Source organism: Pantherophis guttatus, chromosome 3 (genome assembly GCF_059756535.1).
Source record: "Pantherophis guttatus breed Tessera chromosome 3, ASM5975653v1, whole genome shotgun sequence".
NCBI classification, from domain to species: domain Eukaryota; kingdom Metazoa; phylum Chordata; class Lepidosauria; order Squamata; family Colubridae; genus Pantherophis; species Pantherophis guttatus.
The window spans coordinates 23,000,819-23,007,399 of record NC_142065.1 but is presented as its reverse complement, the minus strand read 5'-3'; the positions used below and the strand labels follow the sequence as shown (position 1 = coordinate 23,007,399).

Sequence of the window (6,581 nt, the reverse complement as noted above, 5' to 3'; positions counted from 1 at the left end):
ATGTTTGTGTACAGCAACTACACAAACACAAGGATAGGAATATAGCAGCAAGCACCAAAGGGGAGTCCGAGTACCCCATTCCCCCATACGTCAAAAAAGAAAGAAGAAACTGAGAACATGTATATAACTTAAGGAGGAAAGAAGCATTAATGTAAAGAATCTTAATAGACCAGTCGAGGACAAAGGTGTAATATAATATTGAGTCTATATAGGGTTGAATCTTAGAAGCAGGAAAAATAATGGACAGAATGAAACACAATGAGAAATAATGTGGTTGGCTGACTGTCTAGGATCCTGAATAGAGATGTAACATTTTTGCTAGAGATTTTACATGCTGTCAGCAGATGAAGATATTTAAGCTAGTTAATGTCTATTCACATTTACATTTTCCTATTCATTGAACTAGTGACTTACTCAGGCTTTGTGAATTAGATTGCCTTCTTAAGGACAATTGTTTCTCCCTCCCTCCCTCCCTCCCTCCCTTCCTTCCTTCCTTCCTTCCTCCCTCCCTCCCTCCTTCCCTCCCTCCCTTTCTCTTTTTTTTCTTGAACTGGTTGATGCTATCCTACTAATGTGTGCTGCAGAGTGCTGTATATAATCTCATTTCATGTTTCCAGCTCTCATATTGATTGTGAATTTAAATAAGATAGTTAGGTTTTGAGAAATGTGCAAAGTTCTTACTTGTAGTAATTTAAAAAAGATGGTTTTCACACTGGACAAAGTGGTTCATGCTGAAGTACTGTTAGAAGGATTTAAAAAATGTAATCCTATGAACATGTATGTGCGAGTAAAACCTGCAAAACACAGGTATGACTTGCTTCTAAAAACATACCTGCAATTTGAGAGAGGGTTTCAGATTAATCAATTTTATTGTAATGGATAACTTGTTTTTGTTCTCTTGTTATGCTGAAAGGAATAAAATGGTTATAAAAGTGTAACATCAATGCTCTGTTTCAACTTGCTGTATTTAAATATCCATGTACTCAATTTTAACCCTTCTAGTTTCCAATTTTGACATCTTGAAGTCATGTATTAAGGCGTCAGCTGGATACTCATGAAAGAATGGAAAAAGCTAACAGAACATTTTCACAGCATAATCTGATACATGCTAATTCTTATAAATCCCATTGTATTCATTGGAGTATATTTCATGGTAAGTATATTTAGGATTATAGCCTCAGAAGATTAAGTTACAATTCTGTAACTTAAGTTTTGTTCTTATTCAGATGTTTGTTTCCCAGTTAGCTATTGGAGGGAAAATAAAACAGAGGCAATAGAGGCAGGGAATATATACTGTAGTGTATTGTCTATTAAATCTTGATTTACGCTGTTCCAAAATTCAAGCTCCACCATGTATTGAGAACATCGTAGGAGAGAACTATGTTAGTTATGAGAATAAAACATCACGAGGAATTCTGGAAGCATTTTTTTTCATTAATTAAACAAAAGTAATATCCATTAATTAAACAAAATTAATTAATTTTGTGAGCTTCAGATATTGATAAATGCAGCAGAAGCCTTTGCTTGCTTTCTCATCAGTTTCACTGGAGATGCCTACATTTAAGTACAAATGCTTTCTTTCCTGATATCCTAACAAGGTTCTATTCAGTTTCCTGGCAGACCTCCTCATTTAAGGCTTGCAGTAAAGGAAGAGAAACTCTTGGAAACTGAGTGTCACCAATGAGGACAATACTCTGCAGTAATAATCCTATTTGACAGGATGCATGAAGGATAGTCTTCAGTGCATCTTCATTTGTTCTCCATGCACCGGACAGAATAGCTGAAGCTCGCTGTGGAGCTGAAAGCCTGCATGTTGGTCTCCTCTGGAAATGAAGGTGACAGCTGATCTATCACCGTCAGTCTCTTCTGGCATCTGAGCTTGAGAGATCCATAACATCTGGAATAACAAAGGTAGGGGGCAGAATAAACAAATGGGTGGAAGCAGCAACTCATGGCCTTGAGAGCCTGATTTAAGAACAACAGCATTTGACTGTTTGACAGCTTTCTGACTCACTGTAATAGGATGCAGCTATTCCACTGGCTTTGGAGGTCCCTGAGAAACGTGCAAAGAAGCTTCTTCTTAGTGATTCATGGGCTTGGAGCTAAACATATTTAGCTGGCCTTCCAAAAAACTGAAACAAGACAGTGAGTTTGTCTTAGGGACTTTCCTAGGAGGCCTTTTTAAAAGCATAATAATTTCACAGTTGCTATGGAGGTTCCTTTTTTTTGGTTGTTGCTGACTTTTGGTGTAAAGAGAATTTCATGGCCCAACTCAGCCCATAATCTCCTGGAGAAATGCAGTCACCCCCTGACGCTCACAGCAACAATGTTTGTTTCAACTGTCAGTGCTTCATATTTTCTTAACAAATAGTGTCTCTCACAATGGTGAAATTAACAGATGTGTATCTCACTCCTGAAGTTGATCAAAGTGCTAGCAATCTTCAAGTGAAACGAGAATAATTACAACATAATTTTAAAGTAAATAAATGGGAAAGAAAACAGTGGGATGAATTTGTTGAAATGAATGTGCTTTTTTATAAATAAAGTTTGGGGAAAGAGGTAGGGTTTCGGTCACAGGAACATGGCTGCCAGCTTGGTTCGTTTGATCTTCCTGCAGATGCTCCTTGACTGAGTTGACTTGACTGAGAGGCTGCCACAAAGAAGAGGGGGGGGGGGGTCAACCTGTTTTCCAAAGCACCAGAAAGCAAGACAAGAAACAGTGGATGGAAACTAATCAAGGAAAGAAGCAACCTGGAATTAAGGAGAAACTTCCTAACAATGAGAACAATTAACCAATGGAACGTCTTACCTTCAAAAGTTGTGGGTGCTATATCACTAGAGGTTTTTAAGAAGAGATTGGACAGCTACTGTACTTGTCTGTAATGGTATAGGGTCTCCTGCTTGAGCTAGAAGACCTCCACGGTCCCTTCCAGCTCTATTCTGATTGATTGATTGAGTTCAACGGAACTTACAAATAAGTACATATAAGATCGTTTGAGTCAGTAAATCTTTAAAACCAAGCTGGTGAATATTTGGCCCTCCAAATATTTCTGAACCACTGTTTCTAGCATCTCTTACAGGTATTCTGCTCTGGCTGCTCAAACTTGTAGCTCATCATCATTTGGAAAAGCAGAGTATTCCCAACTCCTATTGATATTTTCCTGTTGCATAGGATCACATATGAACTGTTTGGAAGAGGCAGGTCAGATCTTGAAGTAAAATACTGACTCTATTTATAAAACATTGTTGGACATTAATATTGCCCTTCAATCAATGATACTGCCTGCTTCCCCCATTTTTCGTCTCAGAACAATCACAGAAGCCATTCTGTGTAAGTAATATACAGGTGTGTAAACAAATGCTCATTTCAAAATGGCGACTACGGTAGAAAAAACAGTGAGTAAAGGAGAATATTAAAAAGATAGCATTCACAAAGGCTAAGGGAGAGAAATCAATTCCCCCATGTCTAATTTGTGTCTTTTAAACTTGGGCCAAAAATTCAGTCTGTCATTGATAGCCTAGCTGAAGTAAGCAGACATCTAAAAATATTTTCTTAATTTTTGTTCCAACTTTCCCTTTCTTACACAAAAGCTTCCATGTCTCCTCTCATTCTTTAGATTTTAAAGACAGATTTCCTTTGGTGATTCAATATCCAGATGGAGCATAATCTGATTGCTGACTATTTAGTAGTCACTTCTTGGCTGGGATTTTCAATAAAAGAGGGAGCAGTGGGTTTTTCCTATGACATCAGGAAAAAAAATCTGGTTCCCATTGTTGCATCTCTCATTCATACACAGTGACTGGTTTCCCAAATCACGCTAAACCATGGTGCATTAAATAAACCACAGTTAACTGGGTTCACACCATAAAACCCAGAATCAAATCACATAGTGATTTAGCATGATAATTCCAGTATTCTATACTTTATAGCTTATTGAATAGGCTTAAGTTTTGGAGAAAGGAAGACAAGTATTCCAGTCTACAAAGGACAGCCATATATGAAGCCATATAACTCCCAACGACCGGTAAGATCCCACAGAGTTGGTCTCTTCTGGGTCCAGTCAGCTAAACAATGCCGGCTGGCGGGCCCGCGGGAGAGGGCCTTCTCTGTGGCTGCCCCAGCTCTCTGGAACCAGTTACCTCCTGAGGTCCGGACCATCCCCACCCTATTGGCCTTCCAAAAAGCAGTGAAGACCTGGCTTTTCCGGCAGGCCTGGGGCCATTGATCTCGCTCTTGCGATCCGGCGAGATCCGGCCATGAATGATGTGAATGAGTTTTAATGTTTTTAATGTTTTTAATTCTTAAATGTTTTTTATAATGATTTTAAATGCATTGTGAGCTGCCCTGAGTCTTCGGAGAGGGGCGGCATACAAATTGAATAATGAATGAATGAATGAATGAATGAATGAATGAATCAATCAATCAATCAATCAATCAATCAATCAATCAATCAATAAATAAATAAATCAATAAATAAATAAATAAATAAATAAAGCTAGTTTAAACATATGGTACCTGGGAACCTCAACCATACCTAGTTATGGAACCATGGTCTACCCCAGTACATGTGAAAGGTACATCAGTGGTTTTCACAATACTTAACAATGTCAGTTAAAGTGCTAGTAGCTGCATTTGAACAATTTGCTATGATGTATGATATATAAAATCTATTAATGGCCACCCATTAATAGATTTGAGAATAACACTAGCACAGCTTGTGGAGCAAACAGCTATTGCATCTATGTATGTGCAAAGAGGAATCAAATTATTTGGGATCCATGTATCAAGCTGTAAAAAATAAAGCTGGGATAGATGGATAGACAGACACACAGACAGACAGACAGACAGAAACCTCCTTGGGAGAAAAGCATTTTAAAGTGTATTGAGGAAACTCCTTCCTATGTTGCCCCTTTTATAGTATTTGGGGACATTGACAATTATGATCATGTGATCAGAGTTCCACCTTTTTTTTTTTAATGTGTGACATTTTGATAGCATGATCATGGCTGCTATCTTGACTTTTCTGCCATCCACTGGTGGCACCTTAAACAACAATATGCGAAATTATTACAATTAAACACAGGCTGTAATCTAATTTATCAATAACCAAGGGTGCACATATCAAACTAAATTCCAGAGGGAGATCACAAGGGTAGATGGGAATTTTGGTGTTCTTTATGAAATTCTTTTGGTAGACATTGCTTGACACTTGCTATAAAACCTTTAGGTGAAATCATTTTAATCTCCAGCTTTTAAGAAACTATATTTTAGATAATTTTTATTGGTTCTATTGACTATGATTAAGGATCAGATCTGTTTTTATTTTGAATCTTGTTCATCTAATTGCTTTAACTAACAGAACTTACTGTTCACTTATTCTGACGTTGGCTATGGATTTCATCATTCATGGCTACATTTTTCCTCTGTTAAAATTTAAATTTAGTTGGGCTTGTTGGTTCTAGAATATATAATATATTATACATATATAATTTGTTGCTTATATAATATATAAGCAACAAATATCTTGCAAAAGCCAATGTGAAATAAACATACTTTCCCCCATAATAAGCCAACAATCTGCTTCCACTCCTGAAATGTCCTCCTTCTCTTGCTATCAGCTTCCAGCAGTTTGGAGGCAGAAGGCATGACTAACATTTGGGAGCCAGCAAAAGCCCTTATTATCACCTACATGGTAATCCTGCTTTGCAAGATGGGATTTTTGCAAGTTGCTGTGATGTCTCCCAGGTTCTCCAGTTTACAGATCTCGAGCCAAAATTGTCAAGGCCCCCAACGTTTGACAGAGGAAAGTGTGCATGCTTTGCTTTGCCGAGCGTGAACAAACAAAGATACGGAAGTAAGACGAACAAGCAAACGGCTTGCTCAGAGTTTGATAGAATGCCCAACTAAAGAAGGTTTCAAAGATAGCTGCCCCCGCCCTTTGGAAATTAAGCAACCTCAGCTAGTCTTGTATCATCCAGTCAATCCAATTATCTCGTCTAGTTTACTAGCCGCTCTATCAGTAGCCTTGCTGTGCCTGAGGGCAATTCTGAAGTCATCTGCCCTAAAGCTGAAGTTTTAAACAGACTTGCGACATCATGGGATTTTCCAGGTCTCTCAGAACTCTTTTCATGCCATTGCTGGTTTTGGCCAATCATGGAAAAGTAAATGGGAATGAGATATGAAGAAGCAGCAACTCCAGGCTAGCAGAAATGACATGCTGAAACAGAAGAAGCAGAGCCAGAGAGAGGAACAGACGAAAAGAGAAGAAAGGAATCAACTGATAGGTTCATTTGGAAGCACCACCATCGCTTTCATGTTCTGTTCATATAAAATGACTGTAAACAGGGAGATGCATAATTTTGAGGCATGCAGACCCCAAGGAATCCTAAAGGTTTTTACCAAATTTTAGGGTCCTTGGTGTTCTCTGAGCTTGGTTGTTTTCTTAGGGGGAGAGTTCATCTCTGTTTCAAAGCCGAAGAGCCAGCGCTGCCCAAAGACGTCTCCGTGGTCATGTGGCTAGCATGACTAAACGCCAAAGGCACATGGAACACTGTTAATTTCCCACCAAAAGTGGTCCCTA

The 6,581-nt window shown here is 38.5% G+C and overlaps 1 long non-coding RNA gene across 1 annotated transcript in view; it reads right to left on the bottom strand.

Annotated features, from left to right (window-relative positions):
* Positions 1-850: 850 nt before the first annotated feature.
* LOC117664354 (uncharacterized) overlaps positions 851-6,581 on the bottom strand; it is a 29,695-nt gene continuing 23,964 nt past the window's right edge. Inside the window, exon 3 of the long non-coding RNA XR_004591001.3 lies at positions 851-1,897. This is a non-coding gene — a long non-coding RNA (uncharacterized LOC117664354). The remainder of the gene's footprint in view (positions 1,898-6,581) is intronic.